At 49.4% G+C, this 27296-nt stretch overlaps 1 long non-coding RNA gene across 1 annotated transcript; it reads right to left on the reverse strand.

Moving 5' to 3' along the window:
• Window positions 1–19547: 19547 nt before the first annotated feature.
• Window positions 19548–27066, reverse strand: LOC134507096 (uncharacterized). The gene is made up of 4 exons (XR_010068870.1): window positions 26473–27066; window positions 25516–25705; window positions 23636–23755; window positions 19548–21243 (listed from the first exon to the last, which is right to left on the reverse strand). It is a non-coding gene; the product is annotated as an uncharacterized LOC134507096 (long non-coding RNA).
• Between the last annotated feature and the right edge of the window lie 230 nt (window positions 27067–27296).

Raw genomic sequence — 27296 nt, forward strand, 5'->3', positions numbered from 1 at the left:
CAAATGGTTCCTAACTTGCTGCGCCGTCAGAGCCTTGAAAGGCCATCTGGAGAACCCCCAAGAAAAGACTTCTCAGGAGGGTTTAGCTTTGGCTCCACAGGAATAATTGAGCCCCCCTTGCCCTCCCCAGACAAAGCCTCCCTTTTAGTTGGAGTCTGCCAGAGCTGGTCTGTTGGGAAGGCCTGTTTGAACCCGGGGGTGGGGGGTTGAGGCCAGCTGTTGTGCCGGAAGGCCAGCGAAATGCACCTTCACAAGTTCAGGGTCTGCTGGGATCTTCCTGGTGAGTGGGGGGGCTTCTGTGGGGAAGGGAAGAGGAAGAGGGGAAGGGGGGGAAGGGAAGGGATGGGAAAGCAGGAGAGGAAAGGAAAAGAAAGAGGAAAGAAGGGAAAGAAAAAAAAGGGGAAGGAAAGGAGGAAGCAAGCAAGCAAGCCCATCGTCCTCTTCCCGTTAGAAGCCAATAAATCTCTTGGGTTTAGAATGGTGGACTTTTCAGAGGGAGTAACGTCACTGTCCCCTTTCTTTCCTCACAAAGTTTCCTGCCGGAGGTCAAATCAGTTTGGCCATAAAATGTTTGCTTTCTTGCAGCGGCCCAACCTTGTCTTTCAGTTTAGGGATATAAGGCATTGATTGATTATGTGCCGTCAAGTCAGTGTCAGCTCTTAGCAACCACGTTGATAGACCTTCTCCAGGATGGTCTGTCCCCAGCCTGGTCCTTCAGGTCTTCACTGTAACCAAGTCCCTCCACCTTCTGCTGGTGGTCCTCGTCTTCTTCTTGTTCCTTCCACCTTTCCCAGCATCAGAGCCTTCTCCAGGTCTTCGCATCGTGTTTCCAAAGTAGGACAATTTGAGCCCGGTCATTTGTGCCTTGAGTGAGACCTCTGGGCTGATTTGTCCAATGTTCCTTTGGTTTGTCTTCTTGGCTGTCCATGGTCTTCTCGGGAGTCTTCTCCAACACCCAAGTTCAAAGGTGCCAATGCTCTTCCTCTCCTGCTCCTTCAGAGTCCAACTTTTGCTTCCATGGAGGGTCACAGGGAGGACCAGGGCTTGCACAGTCCTGATCTTTGTAGGTAGAGACACATCCCAACATCTGAATATCTTCTCCAAGGGCTTCATGGCTGCTGTACCAAGTGCTGGTATTTCTCCACTGCTGGTTCCTTGACTGTTGATGGTTGATCCTAAGTTCTCCATCACTTCAGTGTCTTCATTGTCAATTCTAAGGCTGGTTGTTCTACATGTTCGCCTTTTTTGCAGCTGCGTCACACGGCTGGCTCAGATTCTACTATCCAGCCAAATCCCTCCCTTGTTCTCTCTCTATATACATTCAATTTCCTTTTTTTCCATAAAGGAAAACTCAGTCTGCATTAACTCTGTTTTATTTTTTCAGCCTCATTCTCTAAACCAGTGTTTCTCAACCATGGCCACTTTAAGCTGTGTGGACTTCAACTCCCAGAATTCCTCAGCCAGCAAGGGGAGAGCAAGGCTGGCTGAGGAATTCTGGGAGTTGAAGTCCACACAGCTTAAAGTTGCCAAGGTTGAGAAACACAGCTCTCAACTATATTAGCTGTTTTATTTAGAGGAAGACAAAGGATTAGTAAAAACTAATGCAAACTAAACTAGATGAAAAAAGAAAAAATTAAAGAAGTTCAGAAGGTGCAGGAAAAAAGAAAAAGGAAAGGAAAAGAAAAGAAAGAAAAAGAAGAGGAAAGGAAAGGAAAGGAAAAAAAAGGCAACAAATAATAACAAATAATAAAGTGGCTTCCAACCTTCATCACACCAAGCATAAGCTAATATTTTTCACCCTCTTTTAAATAATACTTTAAAAAATATTTTTAAAAAATACTTTTTAAAGTGCTTTTAAAATACTTTTCACCCTCTTTTAAAGTTACCCATCTACCATATTTTCAAGGCAGGGGGGAAAACCTTGTGGAAATGCACAGGATTATCACTCCTGGGCTAAGGGTTCAAGTGGGCCAAAGAGAAATTGCCATGTGTCGATCTTAATTGGGCCTTTGTTTACCCTCATGAGGACTACAACCTTAATTGTGGCTTAGGAGAGAGTTTGTAGCTCTGTGATTGTTTCTTTCCATGTCCAAAGTTTCTTTCATTTAGCAGCACCAAGACCAGGGTCAGTGTACTAATTTTAAAAGATTTCTTTAGTTGACTTTGCAGAGCCCCTGAAAGGGTCTTGGGGACCCCCAGGGTCCCAAGCCGCCCTTTAAAAACTGATCCAAGTGCTCTCCTTTCTTACAATAGCTTTTCTCCAGCTTTTCTCGGTGATTCTTGACCTCCCTTTTCAAAGCAGCCTTTGTCCCCACAAGGTCCCCTTTCTCTCCCCCCCCCACCTTTAAGCAGCTTATATGATGAAGCTATTTAGAGAATCTCATAATTAGCAATAAAGTGCATTTTGGGAATTGCTGGGATGTTCCAAATTTTAGTGGGATAATTGAGAGGGGCTTGGCAGAAAACAGAGGGAAGACCTCTCTCAGTTGCCTCCTTCCCCCATCCCTGAATCATGGAATCAAAGAGTTGGGTGGGATCCTTGAGGTCATCCAGCCCCACCCGCCCCTTGACAGCCCCTGTGTGTGTTTTGGCTGGACCTGCAGCTGGTTGAGCTTGTGGGACGGTGGCGTTAGACAGCACGCCGGGCCAGGTGTGGTCAAAAAAGTCAAGCGGGCAGCCACAACAGTGCAAGCTAAGCCCCGCCTGTTTTTTATGCATATTGCGTGGGTGACACACCCCAAAAAAGTGTGGGGGGTTGATGGCACTTTGCACACGCCAGGAAAGATTTTGGAGGCCAGCGTTGATGGACAGCTGTCAAGCATTATGATCAAGTCTGAAAAGTGAAGGATCGGTTACCCATTGTGAAGGACAAGACTATTTGGCTATCATTCCCCTCTTCTTGGCGTTCCTGAAGATGAGTTTTAGAACAGATGATCTGCAGACCAAGATGGGTTTCAAGCTGGGGATACACCTGTTATCTATAAGGTGTATATTTTTGAATTCTCCTCCCCTCCCGTGCTAAGAAATGGAAGAATTGCGTGCTTAGCCTTCACATTTTATGAAAGGAAATTGCTCAGGGCATATATTTGGAGGGATTAGGTCTGCCCAGGCTGGCACATGCCGGTCTCTCCAGCCAGAAATGCAAATGTTGTGGCTAAATTCTGCACAAGATTGCTCCCATTGTAAGAAGGAAGCATGAAAAAGTCTTAATGATCACCTGCAGGGTGCAATTCCTCCTCCTTGACCAGGTATGCACAATTCCCACATACAGATAGTCCTTGCTTAACAACCATTTGTTTAGCAACAGCTCGGACTTATGACGGTGCTGGAAAAACCAGCTTACGACTAGTCCTCGCACATATGACTGTCGCAGCATCCCTGCAGTCATGAGATCATGATTCAGGCACCTGGCAACTGGTTCGCACTTATGACTGTCACAGCATCCCATGGTCACGTGATTGTCATTTTCGACCTTCCTGGCCAGCTTCTGGCAAGCAAAACCAATGGGGGACGGCATGACCTGCTTAACGGCCACATGGTTTGCTTAAGGACCGCAGTGATTTGCTTCACAACTGCCACAAAAAACGTAGAATCAGGTTGGATTCGCTTAATGACCACTTCGCTTAGCAACCAAACTCTGGTCCCAACTATGGTCATTAAGTGAGGACGACCTATAGCCAGGTCAAATTTGCAAGGGCTCCTGGCTTACCTGTATTACCTGCCCTGGCCCCGCCCACTCTGCAGAGCCACCTCCCATGACTCCGCCCCCCACCCTCAGAATTGGCTTTTTTTTTTTTACCACTTTGTCTGCTGCACCCAGCAAATTCGCCAGGGCAATTTGGCCCGCGTCCCAGTTCAACTCCAAACTGGATCCAGTTCCTGACCCTGGATAGCGAAGGCTGGGGATAATTGGTTATTGAATGCCAAAAGTAAACAGTGTTCAACTATTTTCTCTCTTCGAATTTGCCCAAATTTTCTCAGCCAGAAAAATTCCTTTCTGCGTTTCTACTCTTACAGCTTTCCAATTGGCTCCTGCTGGCTGATTAAAAAGATCGTTTGGGTGGCTGACATTGTCCTGTTTCTCTTTCTGTCTCTCTGTTTTTGCCTTCCCACTTTAGGCTGGACGCTTTTTATCTTGAACCTAGACTTATCGCACACCAATAGATCCTGTAAATCAGTTGGAGAATCAAGAATGGGGAAGGCAGAAATTAAACATATGGTCTTTAGGGGCGTGTTTCTTTTCTTCTTTTCCTTTTCCTTCTATTTTTAACAACGATAAGTTAATATATAGTGAGATTTTGCTATTAAGCTAAAAAAAATCCTATTTCTTTTTTTAAAAACATCATGAAAACCACTCTGCTTGGGATCGCTTACTAATGTTATATTGAGCATGCACTGCCCATCTATAGTTGCTGCCTTTTTGGGAAATATAGCTCCGTTTCAAATTAAATAAAAATAATAATAATGGATAGTGGCCATTGCCATACCTGGAAGCAGCAGACTAGAAGTGAAAGAACTGCAGAAAATCACAAAATATAAAGACCTGCAAATAGAAGTAGGATGAGGGTGGCAAAAGAAAGCAAATTGTAATTTGTACCAATTGTAATAGATGGCTTGGGTGCAATTTGAAAACATCTGGAGCACCCCTGGAATGCCACTGGCATTGACAAAATCACCACCAGTCAGTTGCAAAAGGCAGCTTTACTTGGAACAGTTCACATCCTGCGACAATGCCTTTAATATAATAATAATAAATATTATTTAATTCATTGATTAAATATATATATATTAAATATCTATTAAATATATTAAAACATTTAATATATTTAATATATATTAAATATATTAAATTAAATAATAAATATTATCTAAATAGATATTAAAATATATATAATATATTAAATAACATCTGCCTGTCCCAGGTCCTTGGGAAGGACTCGATAGGTGGACAAAAATGCCAAATCCAGTCTAAACATCTGGCTGACTGTGTGATCATAACAACCACCCCCTAAATCCTTTGATAGCTTTGCCATGTCAACTAGACAATGGTAGTGTAAACAAAGCAGGGGGGGAAATGAGAAAAAAACCTTAAATTTACTGCTTTCTGTTCTGATGCTCACTTGGGAAAGTTCAGAGAGATGCTTAGCAGATCCTTTCTTTTTTTTATTGCCCCCGTCTTCCACACCGCCTTTGAAATTTCCCAAAACCCTGCACACAATGGCCTTCTGTTTTATACACTCCCCACCCCGCTTTTTTGACAAAAAAGACAGGAGAAAATGTCACCGGGGGTGGGTGGGAAACAGTTATTGGTTTAAACCGATGGATTTCGTTCTTGTGGGATTTTAGACCTCTATAAATAAAGAACCAGATGTTGGCCAAGCCCCTTGTCTCTTCTGCGTCAAAAATGCACACTTGTTCTGTGGAATTGTTTGCAGATGCTTGACAGCGATAAAAAGGAGAAGGATCTGGTCTTTTAAAAAAAAATTAAGGATTTTGAAGAACAGGAGAAACCAAGCAGAGGTGGGGCTTGCGGCTATGAGAGGAGGCAACCCACACTTGGTTTCCAAGGTGTAATTATTGCATTAAGGGTCTTCAAAACCCTCTCAAGATTGGGAGCACAGTAACCATGATGGGGGATGAGCAGACTTTGCCTGCGATGAAAAATTTGGGCCACGTTGCCCAAAGTCAGCGATTTTTTCTTGAAGTTTGAGTGCAGAAACTTGGCCCAAATGACCGTGGGTGCCATGAGGTCCCCATTCTCCTTAATTCTTGTGGCTGCAGCTCCCAACGACTCTTTAAAAGATGTTTGAGGACAAAGCTGGACTTTGTTGGGACACCTGAAGGTTGCAAGTTGTAAAGACGGAGCCCTGCTGGTTTTGGAGACCCCGCTGGCTTGAAAAACATCTGGACCTCTGCAGGAATATGAACACACACACAGAGAGGGACCTCAAAAAAGTTCCAGAAAATAGGATTTTTTTTGAATGGAAACTTCTGTGTCTGGGTATTTTGCAGCTAGCGGTCCAAGATGAGTTAAACCTTGATAGTTTATGGGGAACTAACTGTAGATATACAGGTAGTCCTCGTCTTATGACCATCCGTTTAGCGACTGTTCAAAGTTATGACGGCGCTGAAAAAAGTGACGACCGGTCCTCGTAGTTACAAGCATCACAGTGTCCTTGCGGTCATGTGATCAAAATTCATGTATTTATGACATGAAATGTGGGCCGCACAAAGAGGTGACACCTTTTCGAAAAGAAACCGGGGAGGAAAGTTGCGGACGGCCAGGCAGGCCACATGTCACCCCGTGGCCCACCGAGCTGTGTTGCCCTCACTCTGAATTGGCTTGAAGGGCCGAGCCATCCAACAGGCTGTTCTTTCCAAACTTGGGTGCCTAAATTGCCCTTCCATTTTCCTGAACGGAAAGTGTTCTCCCTGGTGTGGGGGGGACAGCGTGGGTCCCCAAATGACCAAGGGGCTCCGAGTTTACGAAGGCAGCTCAGCCTGAAGCAGAAGAGAAGTTTTTTTCGGCGGCCAGGATTTGTAGTCAGGTCCAAGGATCGTATGTTGGGAGAACCTTAGAGGTCCTCTAGTCCAGCCCCCATTTTCTTTTTAGCACCAGGAGAAAGGTGAGTCTTCAAATGAAGCTCTCTCTTCCCTAATGCATTCCTACAGCATCCTTTTTTCCCCCTCCCCTTAACTCTGAAAATCTTGAAAGGTAGAGAAGGATTGTGTTTCTCCAATTCTTTTTCCTTCCAGTTCCTGTTTGGGAACTTGATACCCCCACAGATTTCCCTTCCTTCCTCCCCAGATGTAAATAAATCACGGGCACCGGAGCCTGCCTGGAATCACCCAGGCGTGCTTTATAGCTTGGCGATTTGCAGGAATTAATTTGCAGGAAAATTAAAATCTAACGTGTTTGCAATGGCCATCTTTCGCTTTCAATAGGGAATGTGGTGTTTTGGTGTGAGCTGAACAATTCACAGTGGCTTGAAATCAGAGGTTGACGGAAAGACCAGGGCAACATCTGGATTCTATTTTCCTTTCTCCTTTGTAGGATGTTTAATATACAGTATATATTTATTTTTTTCAAGGAACTGTTCTTGGGCTGACGACGCTGTTGAAGTGGTTGAACATGCTAATGCTGGCATTGGTCTGTGATGCATTTTTCCATCATGCTTCAGCATCCCTGGCTGGCCACGCTTCCCAAGCTGGAAAATAGATTTTTTTTTTCCAAAAATCTTCTTTCCTTGGGGTTTAATGGGTGGGTAAAAAGGCAAGGAAGTCGCAGAATGGTGGGGCACTGGATGCACACTGTGATTTTGGCTCCCCGTGGTTAAGGAAGGGTACCAAAATGTTCACTTTTGAAAATTGCTCCAAAAGTCATTCAAACTGAGAACTGGTTGCACAAATGAGATGTAATGGTATGTGGGAATGACCTTGGGAGATGGGGGGAAGAGACGCTGCCTAGGGAAGGGTCAGATAAGAGATAGCTGAGCCCTCAGCTGCATAACGGGTGGAGAAAGAGGCTCAGGAGGGACCCTCCCTGGTTTCTCGGGCTGTAAAAGAGACGGGAGATTTGTACTTTCAGCCTTGCAAGATTCTGTTAATGTAGCCTTACAATAAAGTAGAATTAGCTCATCTGGTCGTGTTTCCTGTCTGGTCTACCTGGTAAGGTTGACAGTAACAGACCATCTCTTTTGTAAGAAGGACTTGGCAATGCACTTGCGATGGTATGTGAGAAGGACCTTGAGAGACGGGGCGAAGAGACGCTGCCTGGGGAAGGGTCAGATAAGGGAGGGCAAAGCCCGAAGCTGCATAATGGGTGGAGAAAGAGGCTCAGGAGGGACCCTCCCTGGTTTCTCAGGCTGTAAAGGAGACAGTGGGAGATTTGTACTTTCAGCCTTGCAAGATTCTGCCAATGTAGCCTTACAATAAAGTAGAACCAGCTCACCTGGTCGTGTTTCCTGGCTGGCCTACCTGGGAAGGCTGACATGATATGTAGAAGAAACTTTTTTGGCCCAACCTAAGGCCATGGCATTTCCATTTGAGTAAACTGACATGGGAAGGTTGTATTAAATTTGATTATTATTTTGCTGGGGAACATCATCCTCCCTCGCTCCTGCCTTCCCTCCCTCCATTTTTCCCTTCCTTTCCTTCCTTCCCTCCCTTCCTTTCTCTTTCCATTCCTCCTTTCCTTTTCTTCCCCTCTCTTCTCCCTCCCTCCCTCCCTTCTTTCCTTTCCTTTCCTTTCCTTTCCTTTCCTTTCCTTTCCTTTCCTTTCCTTCCCTCTCTTCCTCCTCCCTCCCTTCCTCTCTCCATTCCTCCTTTCCTCCCGTCCCTCCCTCCCTCCATTTTTCCTTTCCTTTCCTTTCCTCCCCTCTCTTCTTCCTTTCCCTTTCTCTTCCCTCCTCCTTTCTTTGTTTCTTCATCTCCCCCTCTCTCCATTTTGAAGGCGTTGGGCAGTTTTCCAAGCTATCCGGTTTACAAATTGCTCAGCCGGCTCCAAGGCAAGCGACCTGCGCTGGGCAGCCCTTGTGCTGAGACCAAATCGGATTAGCAGAGGGGCCCGAGGAGAGGCTTTCGGAGCGTGTCTGGCATTTTGGAGAGATGGGCCTAGTCTACAAATGGGGTCGGAGGGGAAGTGAGGCTCCGCTCTTCCAAAACCAGCCACCTGGGGCAAAATGGGGATTCTCGGGGGAACATTTTTTTAAAATGTGAAAGGAATCTTTGCAGTGACAACTGTGAATTCAGTTTGCCTTGGAAACGGCCAGTAGGCCAACTGTATTATTATGCACCCAGGTGGTGGGAACCTGTAACTTTTCTCAGGTACACCTCCGAGCACTCCTCACTTCTGACTGGAACTGCCGGGAGCCATAGTTTGCAACCTAGAATCATAGACTATAAGAACTGGAAAGGATCTTGAGATTATCTAGTCCAACCCCCTGCCCAGGGCAGGAATCTCCCCCTGGAGGGCTTCTGTTCCTAGCTTTGTCTTTATGTTTTGCTTGTCACTTGGGGGTGGGAGGTGGGAGGGAGAGGCTGGAGGGTGATGGGAAAATGTGGAACAGAGAAACACAACAACCATCCATTCTCCAGCCATCTGCAGCTTCTCTGGCTTCAATCCCAAGGGAAATTGCCCATGAGAGATTTTCAGATCTTGAAAGAAGGGCAGCCAGGGAGGCTGGAGAGTGATGGGAAGAAATGGAACAGAGAAACACAACAGGCATCTTCTCTCCAGCCCTCTGCAGCTTCCCTGACTTCTCTCCCTTTCGTTCCATCCCAAGGGAAGTTGCGCATGAGACAGTTTCATTTCTGGAAGGAAGGGCAACCAAGGAGGCAGGAGAGGGATGGGAAGATGTGGAACAGAAAAACACAACAGACATCTTCTCTCCAGCCCTCTGCAGCTTCCCTGACTTCTCTCCCTTTCGTTCCATCCCAAGGGAAGTTGCGCATGAGACAGTTTCATTTCTGGAAGGAAGGGCAACCAAGGAGGCAGGAGAGGGATGGGAAGATGTGGAACAGAAAAACACAACAGCCATCTTCTCTCCAGCCACCTGCAGCTTCCTTGGCCTCCCTCCCTTTCATTCAATTGCAAGGGAAGGCATCAGGCAATGTGGAAAACGTGAGGAGGTGCAGAGGCTGGAGAAGTCTTTACCAAATCACCTTCCAAGGTGACCAAATTCAGAAGAAATTCTCCAACCCCTTTTGGGGAAGAAACCTGTTGAGAAAGTGGAAGTGCTTGCTTACCACTCTGCAACTCTATGATGTTGTCTGCCAACCCGTGCAAAAGCGGGCTCATCTGACCCTCCCAGTATTTAATCCTTAGAATCCAGCAAGTCAGTTGCTTGAATATCTGAGTTTCCTACTCTTCTCTTGCAGACATCAGTGAGTGTGAAGCTGGAAGTGGCAGCTGTCAATCACAAGGCTGCAACACTGTTGGGAGTTACTACTGCAGATGCCTCCAAGGCTTGAAGCTGGAGGACGATGAGAAAACCTGCACAGGTAACAGCAACTTACAGGTAGTCCTCACTTAATGACCACAATTGGGACTGGAATTTTGGCTGCGGCTTCCCCCCCTCTTCTTCTTTCCTCCTCCTCCTATTCTTTTTCTTCTTCTCCTTCTTCTTTCCTTCTCTCCTTCTTTCCTCCTCCTCCTCCTCCTCTTCTTTCCTCCTCTTCTTCTTTCTTTCTCTTCTTCTTCTTCTTCTTTCTTCCTCCTCCCCCTCCTCCTCCTCCTCCTATCCTTTTTCTTCTTCTTCTTCTCCTTCTCCTTCTTCTCTTCTTCTTCTTTCCTCCTCCCTCCTCTTCTTTCCTCCTCCTCCTCCTTCTCCCCTCCTCTTCTTCCTCATATATTTTTGGGGGGTGAGGAAACAGCCATTCTTGGAAATCAGGACGAACGCTGGAGGTTGGCACCTTGCCCCCCTTTTAGTTCTTCCAGTTAAAGTAACCTTGAAAAATAAAAATCAGATCCGTTGGATCAGGAAGCTATTGAGTGGCAAAGGTGTCCACAGGAACTTTGGTGACCCCAGAAACCACCTTGTTAAAATAACAACTTCGTTATGGCACCAAGTACCGCCTATCCATTGGACCACAGCTCTCATCACGCTGGTCCTGCTGGCTAGAAACGCTGGGTATTGTAGTCCAGCAGCTCTGGAAGGTGCGTGATTTAGGGAAGGCTGTGAAAAGCCATTATTTATTGGGAGAGATGCTTTGCTCTTTCTTTTAAGGCTTGGTTAACCCCCTTCTCTCTTTTTTCTTTCCCCTTCCACTTGGTTTTCAGGTGCATTTTTTTCCAGTGTTATTTACTCCAGTCCTGGCTTGGCTTGGCTTGGTTTGAGGTTGTTTTCTTCCTCCTCCTAAGTTGACTGTGAGGGTGGATTCCCCCCCCCCCTTTGGTTAGAAGTTTTAAAATAAAAATCCAGGGGTGGGGAGGGGTGGCTCCAGAGCGATGTGCATCGACAGAGGAAGAGCGATGCTTCTCCAGCGCCGCCATCCCTCTTCGGGGGAGAGAGGTGGGCTGCATGGCTTGACCCACATCTCAGACTGGGCCGCCCCCTGGCCCTTTGTTGCCCTTCTCTTCAGCTCACGAGGAAACCCTAGCCCTTCCACTCCTTTCAGTGACCTTCCCTTGAATTTCCCAGGGTATAAATCTGATGAAATTACAGGAGGTGGAAAAAGGGAGGTTGAGGCGGGGAAGGTCTCCATGCTGATCTGGGGGGTGGGGGGGCGGTGGCTGGCCGGCTGCCCTCTTGGGAGCGAACCCTGAGCCTTGTTTTGGCAAACGGCTTTCGCTCTCTTTAACCAGATAGTGACGGGATGGCCTTTGGGAAAGGTTTCTCAGCCTCCTTTGCAGGAATTTTCATAGTTGTCTTTTTTAAAAAAGCCAAGGACTTGCAAAGCCAGACTTTCACAAAAGGGACAGGACCTACAACAGAGCATTGACATGCACAGGGACTTGGTAGGGTGCCAGCCAGCCTGCCTGCCCCTTTGCAGGAGACCCCATTCCATGCCCCCCCCCAAAGGGCTTTCCATTCACTCCATCTTAACAGTCAATATCCGGTGTCTCTACTGACGTTTTTAGGACTGTAAACCAATAATAATTCTACTTCTTCAAGCCTAGGGGTTTTAGTTTGCAGTAGCTGGCACTAACTGAGAATCGGGCAGCCTTTGTGATCCTGTTCACATTGTTGGAAAGAATGTTTGCTTTTTAAAAGAAAGCTTTGTTTGACCTTTGTTTTCATTGCAGTTTGCTGGTATCTATTTTTTAAAAAATTATCCACGTGGCTTTGTGGGCCTGGTAAGCAGGAGACCAATTTATAAATGTTTAAGCCCGGCTGCTTTCTCTCTCCCACTTACGTGACGACACAGCCCCCAGACCTTGCAATCTTTTTCTTCTTTTCTTCCTTTTGTTTATAATAAAGTGAATATTTCTGTGTACTTGCAAGCGAAGCGAAGTTAGACCTAGTTAGGGCTCAGATGGGAGGATTCCGGGAAATATCAGTGCTAGATGGAAAATGGTAAAAAGTGGCCAGCCACTTCCATAACGTAGAGAAAATAATTGCAAACGTCAGCTCACGTAGACACCAGGAGTCATACTGAGCTTGAATGGCTACATAAAATTAGTGTTTAAATTAAGAGGCTTAACTCAAGAGCTGAATTCAGTGCCCAAAGGGGAACGTCACCGTTTTGCAGCTGCCTTTCCGCAAAGGGCTTTGGGGGGCTGCACCCCCGATGGAAAGTGTGAAGCCTTCCCTGGTCCCCTGTGCTGGGGGTGCTGAAAGTTTACAGCTTAAACGGAAACGGGCCCCTGGCTTGGGCTTAATTTAGGGCAGCCTCCTGTTTGCGTTTGTGGTTTCTGCTAATGAACCCGGGAAGGGCTGAGGAAGCTGGGGAGAGCGAAGGAGGGAGAGAGAGAGGGTGAGAAATTGGACAGAGAGGCTGACCTCAGGCTATTTCCCTGCCTGGGGAGAAAAAGGCTTGTTTTTTCTGGCGGGAGTGGGAGGCCGGAGCAGACGGCAACCCATCGCGATTCCGCATGACCAAGGCTGCAAGCTGGCAGAAGGTGTGGGGCACTCGGATGGGGTAGCTTTTTATCAGGGTATATATTTTGTCCTCCTTTTTCTTTAAACAGCCACCAGAAGCAGTTCTGGGCAACAGGGAGTCACTGAGGCTGCATGTTAAGCCGTCAAGCACTCCTCTGCCTATTTGGGGGTGACTTGCCTGCATAAACAGAGCTGGCGGCTCCTTCAGCCCGCAGAGGTGGATTAAACCCTGGTTTGTTCCAACCTGGTTTGTTGAACATGCCACAGTGGGCCTCAAAACTGCAATATTTGTCAGAAGAGGAGCTGGTCTTGCCAGGAAAAGAACACCAACAACTAAATGGCAGCTCCTCTTCCTGTAATTTTGCATTAGGTTTTTTCAAGCTTGCACAACTGCCTGAGCTAATCCAAGGCCACACTGTTGTTTCATAGCTGATCAGGATTTGAACCCAGAACCAGCCCAGCACTGATGACACTCTGCTGTGCCTCGTTTGGAGCGGTCCCTGTGGTCAGACTGCTGTGAAATCTGGAGCTGTAAATCTCGGATAGGATGCCACAGGCAAGGAAATCTCGTACAGAAAGGAGGATTGTTGGGTGCCCATTGCAGAGTACACAGCTGTTAGTGTTAAAACGTTGACAATTCAGTTCCTGTAGCAGAAGCTGGAGGGAGAGAGAGACAGAATATTGTCTGGCGAATCTTTAAAAAAAAGAAAGGAAGGAAAGGAAAAACCCTCCAGTGTTCCTCTGAAACAAAGCGATGAGCCACTCGGGTCCAGCAAGTTTGGAAAAATGAAAATAAACAGAGAGGAAGGATGAGGAGCTGCCCACTGCAAAATGCTTGCTCTGTTGAGGACGGATGATGGAGTTATGTGTAGTCAATTGTTGTGGGGTTGATGAAGTAAGGCCAGGGAACAGTCTCTGGAGTGAGTGTGCTGTGATTTGTGAGGATAGCGCTGGTCCCTGCCAAGGGAAGGCCACCTGCGACCTCTGGCTGGGAACTGCCGGCTCGGGAAGGGTTAAGGTGCTTCCGCCTCAGCCTCTCTGGGTTTTGAGCTGGTGCCAGCCGCTGGCACGGCTTATGAATGAGGCCGGGTGCCACTTCTGCCAAGGAGCAGGGAGGAAGAAGTTGGCATGGATGGGCTTTACGCAGGAGTGCGCTCCCTTCTCAGGCTCACGAGCACCGTTTCCCCTTGTGCTCTCTCCCCAGGTGGCCAAGTGGGTGGGCCGCGTGTTCTATGTGGCCAGCTTCCTGGTGGCCTTTCCACTGCAGCCCCCGGCCCTGCGGCCCACCGATGGCAACTTGCCTCCCGCGGAGCTTCGCCCAGCTTCTCCCCAGCTGGGTCTCACCAATGCAGGAGAATGGGACCCCCTTGCTGGCGGCTCTCGGCGACCCCACCAAGCCTGTCGTAACCACCGCCTCTCCTCCGGGATCTGACATTTCACAGTCTGAAGAAGCAAGCCCACCCAAGAGGCCGCATGGAGCTTTTCTGAATTGGGGAATTGAAAGAATGGACGGGATGTTTTTCTGGATTAGGGAGGGTGGGAGGAACTAATCCAAAGAGATGGAGGGAGGGAGGGAGGGAGGGAGGGAGGAAGACACGTACACTCAGAGAGGGAAGGGGCCCGCCTGCCTTCTCTCCGCCATGTTGTGGAAATACACCTCGCAGAACGGCCAACGAATGGATCCAAAGGAGAAAGGAACCCCCCCCCCCCATCTTCCTTTTTCTGAGGAAACACATCCCTGGCTGGAACCGGTATGACACAGTTCCTTCTTCGGGAGGTCTTTGCATCACTAGCAACTTTTGAAATAATACCAAAGGCAGACAAACTGATCCGGGACCCAAAACTCCAGTCCGTGTTTACTTCAGCTCGGATGGTACAGCACAGCCAAGCTCTGTGGGGCACCTTCTCTCTTTCTCTCTGGCTTTCTGTGTCTCTCTTTGGTGTGCAGTGTTGGTTTTTTCCCCCCATCCTTGCATATCTGGGTGTTTGCTGCTGGGAGGCTGCAGAGGGTCCATCCGCAGTTGGGAACCTGCCTGGGAATTGTCGGGAGGGGGAGAAAAAAGGAGCAAAAGAAGGATATTGTAGTTGGGAGGGAGCCTGTTGCTTCCCTCCTTGAGTGGTGTGTGTGTGTACACAGACAGAGGTATGCTCTGTTTTAATTGGGTTTTGTGTGTGAAGGATGTGTGCATTCTTTTTTTTTTTTGGTAGGCTGGCTGAGGATGCGAAATTGCACATTTTCCCTGGCATCCACACCCCGGCGTGCCAGCTTTCAACCAACCTGAGTGGGTGTGTGTGTGTGTGTCTCCCCAGTTTGTACAGTGGTGGAAAAAGAACGTGGGGCGAAGCTTGCCCGTTCTGTTTCAAGACACCCACACGTCCTTTTCCCCTGCTTGTGCATTTTCAACAGCACCAAAATCAACCCAAGATAGCTCAGTGGTACCTTAGCTGCTTACTATATACACACACAAATATATATATTTTTATATATATATATATATATATATGTGTGTGTGTGTGTGTGTGTGTATATATATATATATATATATATGTGTGTGTGTATGTGTGTATATGTGTATATATATATATGTGTGTATATATATATATATATATATGTAAATATATATATGTAAATATATGTAAATATATATATATGTGTGTGTGTGTAAAAATATATATATGTATATATATATATATATATGTATATATATATATGTAAATATATATATATATATATATAAATATATATATATATATATATGTAAATATATACAGTATATACACATATATATATAATGTTCTTGATTGTGTGGCCAAGCATGATCAAGAACAGATGTAACGGGAACAGCGCACACTGAAGGGCACAGCCAAGTAGTGGGCATTGTGTGCAGGAACATCTGCACGGTGTGCGGGCTGGACCCTCCCAAGTCCAGTTGGGAGACTCCACAGAAGGTCGTGGAGAAGGACAGGGCTAAGATCCTGGGGGCCTTCCAGATCCAGGCAGGCAGGCAGGCAGGTCCTGGCCAATCAACCGGACATTGTGGTACTAGAGAAGGACCGTGGTGGTGATAGATGTAGCGGTGCCAAGTGGCAGCAGCATCAGGGAGGAGGAGGAGGCGGCTGAGGAGCTGGAGAAGGACCAGGGCCTGAAGGAGGAACTGGAGGGGATGTGGAAAGGGAAGGTCGCTGTGGTCCCAGTGGGGGTAGGGGCACTCCAGGCTGTGATCCCCAAGCTGGGCGAGGGGCTCCAGCAGATGCCAGGAGCAACCTCAGAGCCCTCTGTCCGGAAGAGTGCAGTGCTGGGAACAGCTGAGATCCTGCGCAGGACCCTCAAAGTCTGGGGACTTTGGGGACCCTAGGCTGAGGAAGACACCCACCACCCATGGGGCTGAGAAGGGAATTGTTTTTTACACACACAGACACGTATGTATGTATATTGTCCAACTATCCATCACTTTAAAATTAAGGCTTTCCAGCAAAGCAGTTGAAAATAATAAAAACAAGGAACTTGCTCAATTTATAAAATGGGTGCTTTTTGGGATGTGACCTTCAGAACAGCCATTCCTGGGGGAAGGTTTTGTGGGCAGTAAAACTATCAGGGTTGGGTGGGGTAGGAGGGTAAATGTAGCCTTGCTACATTTAATCAAGCCTTGGCCTAACGAACCAGGTTAGGCCAAAGTGGCAAGTATGAAAGAGGTTCTGTGTTGTTGGCATCCGTGGAAACCCAGCCGGATGGGCAGCGGAGAGGACGGGACTCACAGGTAAGAGGAGGGTAAGTGGGGGTGTGGGGGAAAGGGGGCCTGGCAATAGATTGGGGGGCAAGCGGGCCAGCCGGTTGGAGGGGCCGGACGTAAAGCCAAGGGTCTCGCTTGGCAAGGGCTCTCCGACCGGCTGGCCTGCCTGCCCCCCCAATCTTGCCAGTGCCTGCCTTTCTCTGCCTCACCTTGGCCACCTCCACCATCTTTGGCCTCAAGGGGGGCCCAAGGGGGGTAGGAAGAGGCCGGCCCTGGGTGGCCCCCAGGGGTCTGCCAGGGGCAGGAATGGCCCCTCCCATCTTCCCAGGGCCTTCCTCTCCCCCCGCCCCCCTGTCTCCCCAGGAGGGCTGCTGGTGGTGGCAGCTGAGTCGGGGTGGGGAAGGGAAGGCGCTGGGAGAGGGCTAGAAGGCTGGTGAGGCAGTCCCTGCCAAATGCCCGCTGCTCCCTCTCCCCAGCCCCCCTTATGCCAGGCTTGTGGGCAGGGGCATCGGCAAGGAAGGGAATGGGAGGTCCTGGCATTGAGGGCAGGGGGACGGACAGGCCAGGCAGAGGTGCCTCCCTTGAAAACTTGGGTGGGGGCACTCTGACCTGCCTGTCCCTCCGCTTCTCTCTGGCCCAGGCTTTGTTTCCCAACCTTGGCCATTGAAGATGTGGGGACTTAGATGGGAGTTGGAGTCCACACACCTTAGAAGCTGCCACGGTTGAGAAACGCTGCTCGGATCTTCCTTTCCCGCCTTTGCCACCGGTGGTCTCCCTGCAAGCGTGGCTTCCCTGCTCCCTTCCCCTGCTCCCTTTCCCCAGCCCCCTTCGTGCCAGGCTTGCGGGGAGAACGTTGTTGGTGGCAAAGGCAAAGGAGGGAAAGGAAGATCCGAGCAACGTTTCTCAACCTTGGTAGCTTCTAAGGTGTGTGGACTCCAACTCCCATCTAAGTCCCCACATCTTCAATGGCCAAGGTTGAGAAACCCTGGGCCAGAGAGGGGCGGAGGGATAGGCAGGTCAGACTGCCCCCACTAAAGTTTTCAAGGGAGGCACCTCTGCCTGCCCTGCCCTGCCTTCAGTGCCAGGGCCTCCCATTCCCTTCTTCACTGATGCCCCTGCCCACAAGCCTGGCATAAGGGGGGCTGGGGAAAGGGAGCAGCGGGCATTTGGCAGGGACTGCCTCACCAGCCTGCCTCTGACCCCCTCCCAGCGCCTTCCCTTCCTCACCCTGACTCAGCCACCACCAGCAGCCCTCCTGGGAGATGGGGGGGGGGGAAGGCCTTGGGGATATGGGAGTGGCCACTCTAGCCCCTGGCAGACCTGTGGGAGGGGTCCACCCAGGGCTGGCCCATCCCAACCAGGGCAGGAGGTGGCGGCACAGGCAGGGGGAAAAGAAACAGACAGCAAGAGACATTCAATTTTTTTATTGAAATTTAAGAGAACAAGCAGTACACCCCCTCCTCCCAGGATTCCCCCTCCCCTGCCCCCCCACACCTGGGCCAGGATTGAAGCCGTGGCCCTTGACAGGGGGAGGCCCAGGGAGGATGGGGTGGGGGCAGGTGGGCTGCTGGGAGACCACTGCCAACTGGCGCCCCCCAGCAGCCCACCTGCCCCACCCCATCCTCCCTGGGCCTCCCCCAGCCCCCACCAAGGCCCTTGGCTTCAATCCTGGCCCAGGTGTGGGGGGGCAGGGGAGGGGTCCCCCCCAAAGGACATTGGGAGTGGCCAAGGGAGGCCCAGGGAAGATGGGGACAGGGCAGAAGGGCCAGCTGGAGACCAAGGGGCGTCTCCCAGCAGCCCACCTGGCCCCACCCCACCTTGCCTGGGCCTTCCCCAGCCCCTGCCAAGGCCTCTGGCTTCAACCATGAGATGAAGGCAGGCTGGAGGGAGGCAGTCAGGCTCTGGCAAGGCCAGGGCTGCTGCTGGGGGCTTGGGTGCCCCCAAGCTCCCCAGGGCCTCCCTCTGCCAGCCTCCCTTCATGCCAGGGTTGGCTCCTTGGCTGCCTTCGCACCAGCCCACCATGCACAGCACCTTCTCTGTGCATCCCTTGCTATAAGGAGTGGTGCACAACATGCACAGGGCTTGAAATGAAGCACAAAGCACCTGCAGGACTCAGCAGCCACAGGAGGCCCTCATTTCAACCTCTGAGTACTTTGTGCGCCCCTAGTTATAGGCAAGGCAGGAACCTCAAAACCCGAGGATTTCTTCCCCCCCCCCCCCCGCATTGCTTTCTGCACTGGGAAAAAATGGGGGTGGGTCTTTCACTACACACAGTGAACCCAAGTGCAGCCCCAACAGCAGCAGTTTCTCAGCCTTCGCAACCTGAGGGTGTGGAACTGAGCCTGCTCGAGGTTGCCAGGTTGGGACATGCTGGGCCGTGCTGCGTGCCTTTGGAGCTAAGGTGCACCCACTTGGGCCTATGATTCCCAGAATCCTGCAGCCCATCACTGGGAACTTACAATCCACCCTGGCCAGGGGCATCCAGGCTCCAGTTGGATGGACATCTGAGTTGGATGGACTTCCATTCCCAGAACTCTTAACGTGCAGGAGTGTTCTGGGAGCAGCCGCCCACATCTCCAGAGCACACGGGCCTGATGCCTCCCAGATGGATGGATTTCATTCCCCAGAATTCTCCAGCCCCATTGCTAGCAATTCCGGGGGCCCAGGTTCATTTGGAAGCTCCATGCTGACCTTAAGTTCCCAGAATACAGAAACGGGCTGGAGAATTGTTCACCCACTATCTAGATGGGAGGACTTTGGTCCCCAGCATTCTTAAAAGGCGGACTGGAGAAATCTGGAAACGGGGGTTCTCCCATCCAGATACAGGCATTCAGGGCTCTGTGCCCGCTGGGGTGGTGGACCTCATTCCCAGAACCCATAACAGAGAATCCTGGGGGTGGAGGCCCACCACCTAGCGGGCACGGGTCTTCCGTCTCCCAGATGGGCGAACTTCAATTTCCGTAACTCTCCAGCCCACCATTAGGAATTCTGGGAACTGAAGTCCTCTGTTATGAAGGCACAGAATTTCATTGCCTTCCAAGTTGGACTTCTGCTCCCATAACTTTTAATGTGCTGGAGAATGCTGGAAATTGAGTGGCGGCCATCTGGTGGTCTCGGGGGGGCAACCTCAATTCCTATGACTCTCAGCCCACCATTCCAAAGAATTCTGGGAGCTAAAACCCATCCCTCTGGAAGTAGCCTCTTCCAATGAGTGGACCACAGCTCCCAGAATTCTGGGAATTGAGTGGCAACTATCTAGTGCTCTTTGGGGGGGGGGGCTCAATTCCCATAATTCTCCAGCTCAGAATTCTGGGAACTGAAATCCATCCCTCTGGAGGAGGACTGCAGTTCCCAGAATTCTGAAATGTGCTGCAGATTTCTGGGAATTGAGTGGCAGCCACCTAGTGCCTTCCACATGGGAGAACTTCAATTCCCAGAATTTTCAAGAGAGATTAAGTTGGAAAATTCTGAGCATTGAAGTCTGCCCATCTAAAAGCCACTTGGCTTAATGAAAGCAGAGTTCACATCCACCCACGTTTGGCACCTACCTGGGGTTGGTGGGCATTTGTGACCCTCCAGGTCAGTGTTCCTCAACTATGGCAACATGAAGACGTGCGGACAGCTCAACTCCCAGAATCCCCCAGCCAGCACGGGAGTTGAGCTGTCCGCACGTCTTCCAAGTCACCACGGTTGGGAACGCCGCTCTAGGCTCTTCTGACACCTCAACTCTGTCCCAGCACCTGAAGCTTCCACTTGGGCCACCCGAAGCCTCCAGACAAGATAAACGGTCTTCGCCCAGGGCACAGGGGCCCACCACTCCCCACAGCTTAAAGCTAGGGAAGCCGCCATTTGGGATTCACGGGACCCAAAGGCTTCCACCAAGGGCTCTCTGGGTTTCAGCCCCGTTCCCACAAGCCACAAAACGTGGCTGTCCTAGCCAGGCTTAAGACCTAAGGACCTCTCGGGGATCTGCAATGCCCCCCTCCACCTGACTCGCAAACTGCAGAAACTCAGCCTGACACGTTTGGGACTAAATCAAGACCAAAACTGTAAGGTTTGCAGGCTCCTCAACAGCCAGCTCTGATCTGCTGGGCGACCTCAAACCACAAGCCGACGGGTCTCGGTTCCTGGTGGGCCCGGCGTAGTGCCAAGAGACGCATCCGTGGACCACAACACGGTGAAAGCCGCAGGGGACAACGGTGCTCCCTCGGGATCCGGCCGTTTTGCCCGCTGCGGTTTCAGCGCTCCGAGATCCACGCGTGAGAAATAAATCCACACGGCAGGCTGTTTTTACAAGCCATTTCCGCCAGCGAGACAGAACAAACCTGCACAAGTTTCCCCATCCCCTTCAAACAAGTCTTCCGCGCGTACAGAAATGAAAATGGGCAACTGCAAGCATTGGGGAAATTCAAACCAAGCATGAGATGCAGCCCAACTTTTCTTGCTGCGGGCTCCAAAAAAATACGAACTATTTTTCATCTGAGGGGCTTGCAAGAAAACAGAGAAGTCCTTCAAAAAAAATAAAGTGTTTATGCAGTAACCGCAGTGGGAAATTGTCTTCATCTCTGAATCTTCAGTGCCAGGGGTGGGGCTGTAGTCCAGGAGGGGAAGAGGGAGCACTGCTGGCTGGGTTTTGTTCTGAGATTGTTTAAAAAAAACCCACAAATTCAAAAGCAGCAGCTCTTACAGCTACAGCAGTCTTTTTACTGCTCCCCTGCCCGATCCCAAATTTTATGGCGTGTCTCCCCAAGCGCATAAACGCCGCTCCAGGGCCAGCTTGAACAATGCAGCCCCCTCCTCGGCACCCCCACGGGGAACAGCTGTCCGATCATCCCCCCGGCCCGTCCATCAGTCCCCGTCGGAGAAGGCCAAGTCTTCCACCGCGTCCCCTCCTCCTCGTGCCAGCTGTTGTAGCTCTGCCCGAGACGGCGGTTTTCGGCCCCGGCCTCCAGGCACGGCCCTTTCGCCCCCTGGGGAGGGAAGAGGAGGCGTAAATCCCACCTTATCGAGAAGAGGAAGGAACAGAAAAGGCAGCTGGGGGCTGTTTAATCACCAGCGCTAATTAATTGATCAGCACCACCACATCTGCAGGCAGGGAGAGGCTGCGGGACAGAAAAACATCTGCCTGAGTGGTCTGAATCTTAATTTCCCCCATTTTCTTTTGGGCTACATGGCCCTGTAAGGGGGGAAGGAAGCTTCCCAGATACCCACCCTAGAAATGAGGGGGCAAAGGCCGCCACCCCAACCCTTTGGAGGCAATTAAGAAGAACAGGGATGGGCTGTTCCAACCTAGGGAGGTGAATCTAGATCAGCGTTTCTCAACCTGGGCAGCTTGAAGACGGGTGGACTTCAACTCCCAGAATCCCCCAGCCAGCTTTGCTTGTGGAGTTGAAGTCCACCCATCTTCAAGCTGCCCAGGTTGAGAAACACTGATCTAGATGTCCTAGAAGCACCCCCACATCTTGAAATGGGCCGTTCTGAAGGTGGTGTCACTTTTTGAGCACACCGTGGGGGCCCCTTGGCGGTTGGGACGCTCACAATCCTCTGGCCCGACTCTGTGTTTTGCATTCTTCTGCTGGAGACCCAACCGGTCAAACCAAGATGGGTGGTTCCCACGTCCCCGTCTCCCCGAAAGAGCTGGACCTGAAGTTCTTCTCGTGGTGGCCCAAGTGGGAAAACCTAGAAGGGTGGACCTTGTGGGTTGATCGGCCTGCCTACCCCAGGCACAGGGAGTGGACTGAGGGGAGAATCCAACGGGCTTGGGCATGGCGGATGGACCACCGAATGGAAGATGAAGCACATGGGCACACGTCCCAGGTTGCAGGTTCTGCTGGAGGCCACCTTACTCCTGGTCCTGAAGATGAGACAGGACCGTTCTCCCGACCCAACGTGAACACAGCCATCTCCAGGCTGTGTAGACAGTTTGGACCCTGCCACCACCAGGGACGAGGGCCATGGGGTGACCCCACCCCACAGGAGCTCCACCTGCTCTACCCCAGCATGATTCCAGGCAGGAATGTTTCTCCCACCTTACTCAGAAATGTCGGGCATGGAAATTCAGGGCTGCCCACCAACAAAGCAAGGGTTTTGCCCGTGGAGTTTGGGCCAGATTACAGTCCCTCCAGGTTCAGGATTTTGCTCTAAAAAGCTCGTTTTTTAGGGCCAACAAAGCAGGGAAAAGGGAAACGAAGGGCCGCCCTGAAAGGGACAGCAGAATGAGGTGCTGAGTGAGGCTGCTGCAGCAGCTCCCCCCCACTTCAACATTTTGGCAGCCCCAGAGAGAAATTGTTTTGAGAGCTGGCACACAAACATGCCAAAGGCTGCCAGCCTTTGTCTGCTCTGGCCTCTGCCACCGGTCTATTCTGGGCAACGGCACGGAGGCTGGCACGCCAAGCCTCTGCCATCTGCTACCAAGAATTGGGCACCATGCCGGTTTCTCTTCGCTGCAGAGCCGGGGGAGAAATAGTGGGAAGGGAGGGGTAGCTGGGCGGGTTCTGTTCCTGCCACACAGCTAAAGAGCAGAATTTGAGCCCTTGAGAGTTGCTTTCTGCAAAGGCCAAACTCTGAATAAATGAGAAAGACAGGACAAAGACAGGGTTACCCAAAGATATCCTCCTGGAGGGTTATTTTGGCTGGGGGGGTGGATATTCAGAGAGAGACCCCCTGTGCCTCTCCCACCAGCCTCGATCCTGCTTCAAGGTCTCCACTGACCCCTTCTGAGCCCCCGGGGGGCTTCGGCGGCTGGGTCCCTGCTCCAGGCCAGAGAGGTGGAGCTGGGGGATTCTCCAACCAAGCACATGGCCTCCCCCTCCCAGGTCCCAGCCGTCCCTCCAAGGCGATTCGCCACCCAGATGGCGTCCAGGGACCTCTGCGTGGTTGGCAGAGTGTAAGCTGTGCTGGCAGAGAGCAGGAAAATGAAGTGTGGAGTTGCCACGCCCGGCCAGCTAAAACTGGAGGGGTGGGGGTTCTGGTTTGCTTTTCCTGATCCAGGGCAACAGCTCGAGAGAGAGGAGCGTGGCCCAAAGGTTTAAGGAAGGCATGGAGAAGTTGCTTCCAAGGGACAGCAGCTCCCTCTTCCCTGCAGTGGGGCAGGGGCTGAAAGTCACACGTGTCCAGCTGCGAGCACAGAAGAGATGCACAGGACGAATTCCCCAGCTGGGGTCCTCCAGCTGCTAGACGGAAGACACGAGCTGGGGAAGGTCTCAACCTGAGTGCAGAAGGAGCACCCCCCCTTCCCAGTCTTGCGTCAACCCCAACCACGTTGGGCAAAACTATCAGCGGGCCTCGGGAGCTCCGCAACAGATGGCCAGATCCCCCTTTGCCGCATGCGCAGAACTGCAAGGAAGGCGTCGGATGCTTTACCATCTGAATCGCTCGAGTTCTCTTCCTCCTCCTCCTCCTCGCTGTCGACTTCGTACTCCCCTTCCTCTTCCTCGCTGCTGCTCACGGGAGCACGGTCTTCAGCCCCCTTCTTGCCTTTCGCTGCAGCCAGAAAAAGGAACAGGGACGGGTGAGAAAGACAGGCCCCCGGTGCGTCCATGGAGAAAACCGCCCCAAATGTAAAACGGCCCTTCTGCAAGTGAGACATTTTAAAAAACCAGGCACGTGCACCACCCAAGGGGCTTAACGGAAGAAAACAAGCTTTCCCCCCCTGGACTTTTGATCAAGAGAAAAGGCTGGGGGTGTGTGTGCGCACCCCCAGCCAATATTTCATGTGGCAGCCAGACTCATCCTTATATTGCTATGTTCTAATGATGTGGCCAGCTTTCTTGTTAGCCCATTAATTCAGTATTTCCGAAATAAAAGTTAAAATTCTGAAACATTTTTTTAAAAAAAACCCTGCATTTTTTTCCTACCACTTGGTGGCAATGATTCTTTCTGGATTAAAATTTTATTTCAGTTCCTATAGGAGGGAGAAATTCTCACCATTTGTGCCTCAAATCCACTGCTTATCCCGAGGCACCACCAGATAAGAGAATCCAAGACATTTTCTACTATTTTGTTTTCAATAATTTTTCAAACTGATACCAAAATCAGCCTTAATTTGGACATCAGAAAGGATCCGCAATGTGAGAGAAGCCAAATCCTCCATCTGGAAGTTGGGGACATATTTTTTTTCTTCCACCATGGTTTCAACACAAAAAGTTAGCAAGAAATGTGGTCTGGAATTCAGCTACACTGATGTGGGTTGGTTTGGTCTCCAAAATGCTGTTTCCATTCTGCTTTAGATGCAAAATAAACTACATAGCTGTCCTATTTCTGTTGTCATTATCAGTATAAGTGTATACTCCATGTTTTCAGCCTCATTTCTATTCATTTATTATATTTATTTTTACAGCATTCCTAGGCCAACCCACTCCCCAAATTCTCAATTTGCTTTTCACATCCAAAGGAAAGCAGGGAGACTAAAGTACGTTGAGTCCATCGTTCTGGACTCAGCAAATGTCCAAACTTTCAGGATGCCTCCCATCACATTCCAAATTTGGACTTCAAAATGGGAAATCCCCCCAAACCGCAGCAGAACAATTTTCTAATAGGGTTCTCACCATCACAGATAGCCGTCTCCAAGCCTCAGAGCCCAAAGGAGTCCAAAAAACTTTGGGGCGTGAAAAACTCTGCATGGCCAAAATAAACTGAGCCCAACTCATTGTAAAACTAGCTTATTCACAGGACAGAGGGACCAATACAATTTGGGGACCAAAAGTAATTACTTTGAACCTGCCTCGCAGTGAATCAGCTGCCCACTTAAGGACCTAGCTGGATTTGGGAAGTGCCTTTTATTATGGCTGGAGGGCATGAAAATCTAAGTCACGCCAATCTAAATATATTTGTAATATCTGAGAATCTTAAAGCAGGAGAGGAAGGACAGAATCACATTCAGCACAGTACCAAATTAAAAACCCACTATTCACCACCCAGTTTTGTTTCCTTTAATCCCAGTGAAAGCAGGGATGACCAAGGGGGCTCTCCACCCCCACAAACAAAAATAAAAGCTGTGGGTAAGGCTTTCAGAAATAGGAATCTATTAGGATTCGTAAGAGTAGAGAACAAGCAGGGTGGGTGGAAAATAATCAGAGCAGTAGGGAACATGTCCATCTCTTCTCCACTGAGGGTCCCTCTTGTCCAAACACAGCCATCTAGGGGTCTACAGAACCCACAAGAAAAATGTGCTTCCCCATCCTCGGTTCCCTAGCCACTGCCTCCAATACTTCTATTAGTTTTATTAGTTAATGTAAACCCACCTTCTTCTTCATGGCTCTAATTTTTCAGGCAACACGCGAAGGCCTTCCTCTTCCTCATGACTGTTGGGAGTCATCAAAATTAAGCAGCGTCTTGTCATTTTCTTCCAGGAACTTGTAAAATTCTGGATCTCGTTCCTATAGTCGAGAGAGCTGGTCTTTATGCTGCGAAGCAGGGCCTTTATTTATTTTCCTGGACAGCAGGGAAGAGTTTAAGGAATTTAACTCTTATTTTATTGTTCTAGAGTTTTTAGGACATAAAGCATCTACAGCTGAGAATTCTTTAAATCTATGCATCCAGCCAGGGAGTATTTAAAAAACAATTGCTAACAAATCCTACAAATTCCACAGCTCTGGGATGTTGCATCTGCTTAGGAGAGAGATATAAGAGGTTTTGCTGCCTAGGAAGTGTGGACAAGAGTCAAATTTTCAAAAACCTTCGAAATTTTAATAGGAAGAAGTCGGCGGCAGAGAGCATTTGGTTCCTGGATGGTGGGCCTCGGGCACACTGCCAAATGTACCAGGCTCATCTGAATGTAAGCTGAATTTCATTCCGCTTTATTTAAATTAAACAAGGTTTATCTGACCGGTCTCTGCTCCTTAACTGAATCACATACAATATTTTGCTTAGCATTGCTTTAGAGCAGGGTTTCTGAACCTTGGCACCTTTAAGATGTGTGGATTTCAACTCCCAGAATTCCCCAGCCAGCTTGCTGGGAGTCAAAGTCCACGCATCTCGCAGTTGCCAAGGTTCAGAAACCCTGCTTTAGAGGAAATCCTTTCTCATTTTCTTCAAGGAAAGACAATGGAGACAAGGCAAAGTTGGTCTGCTCTTACCATCTGCTCATCTAGGAGCTTCAGTCAGCTCCCAAACTGAGATTCCTAGGCACACAGTTTAATAGCCACCATAAATAAATCTATATATCTATTTATCCATCCATCCAAGTCATGGAAACTCACCTTTTCGCTGGTCTCAAATTTCACCCTGGGGTTTTTTTTTGCTGTCAGCCTTTGAAGGCAGCTTTCTATTCTCATCTTCCCCAGAATTTGGAGCATCTTCCACCGAATCCTCATCGGAATCAAATCCAGAGGTTAAAAACTCATCCACACTCAAGTCACCCAGTTTTTGCACCTGAAAAGGCAAGGCAAACAGATATAAACGAGGTTTTTAAAAACAAGACATCTTTTATTTTAACTGCTCTAATTTAGAAAGGCCAGAGTGTTATTACAATAGCCTAGTCTAGCTGCTTCCCCATCTAGCAAATACAGGTAATTCTCATTTAGTGACCACAATTGGGACTGGCAATTTGGTTGTTAAGCGAAGCAGTTGCTACATGAAACCACAACTGTACTTATGATCTTAGTTCAGCTTTCCTTTGCTTTACAGACCTCCTGTACAGACCTTCATCAGTGCTGTAACTGCAAACAGTTGCTAAATGAGGATTACCCATATGCTGGACCCTCATCTCCAACTTTGCTAGAGAAATTAACGCTGTTTGCACTGCTGCTTTAAATCCTGTAAATGAGAAAATCTCAGAGGCAAACAGAACAAATCAGAGCTCCCCGAGGAGCTCCAAGTAAATTTCAGGGTTTAACATTATTTAATTCTTGATTTTTGAAGAAAAAGAGAAACGGTTTAAAAAATTATTAAAACCACACAAAAGAAATGAGTAATCACAGATGCCAAAGCATAGTATAAAAAGTAGCAATTAGTGGGGGGGAGAGAAGAGGAGGCTACTAGAATGCTTTTTCCTATATTTTTTTTTCTTTTTTCCCTTTTGTTT

The sequence above is a fragment of the Candoia aspera genome, chromosome 18, assembly GCF_035149785.1.
Source record: "Candoia aspera isolate rCanAsp1 chromosome 18, rCanAsp1.hap2, whole genome shotgun sequence".
NCBI lineage: Eukaryota > Metazoa > Chordata > Lepidosauria > Squamata > Boidae > Candoia > Candoia aspera.